We start from the raw sequence: 905 nt of genomic DNA, 5'->3' as shown, positions 1-905 counted from the left end.
TATATGCATAAGGCACAAATTCGCATATACATATGCAATTTACAATATATGGTCACATGTATGTACACACACATATATATCTATATCTATGTGTGTGTGTGTGTGTATAAAGAGGTGCACACCAGATGCTCAAAACATTTATGCAGACGCAGAAATATATGTAGATATCCCTGCACGTGTGTACATAATCACAATAATATACATGCATACATATGCGTGTGCGCGCGCGTGGGTATACATATGTAAATATATGTACATACATACATACACACACGCGCGCGGCGTGTATATATATATATATATATATATATACGAATGTATGTATACACAAAACCGCACGCGCCTAGACGCACATACATATATACCCACATAACTAATCTTTTATTCTTTTACGCGTTACAGATTTTGATCTGTGGCCCTGCTGGGGCAACGTTTTCTAGAGTTTAGGCAGTCATATCGAACCCAGTGCGTATTTTATCGTACCCTATTTGTCGAAGAGCTATTCTACGATCCTCAGGGCACACAAACACACACACACGTACACGTAAAGAACATGACGATAGACCTAAACACATACATGCATACATACGTACATACATACATATATATATATACATAAGCACAGAAGTACACTCTCATGCGCACACTCACAGACACATATGGTTTCCGTCAATCAAATTCCGGTCAAAAATATTGGCCAATGCAAGGAAAGACTTGCCCAAGGTACTACGCTGTACCAAATTTGGTAGAACGAACTTCGTAGCAACACGTTCAGGTTTGCATTTACACACACACACACACACACACACACACACGCACGCACGCACGCACGCACACGCACAAACACATATGTTTACAAAAATGTATAGCTATATATATATTATATATATATTCTTTCACTTGTT

The sequence above is a fragment of the Octopus bimaculoides genome, chromosome 3 (genome assembly GCF_001194135.2).
Source record: "Octopus bimaculoides isolate UCB-OBI-ISO-001 chromosome 3, ASM119413v2, whole genome shotgun sequence".
NCBI lineage: Eukaryota > Metazoa > Mollusca > Cephalopoda > Octopoda > Octopodidae > Octopus > Octopus bimaculoides.
The sequence above is the reverse complement of the archived record's forward strand: the minus strand, read 5'-3'. Positions refer to the sequence as shown.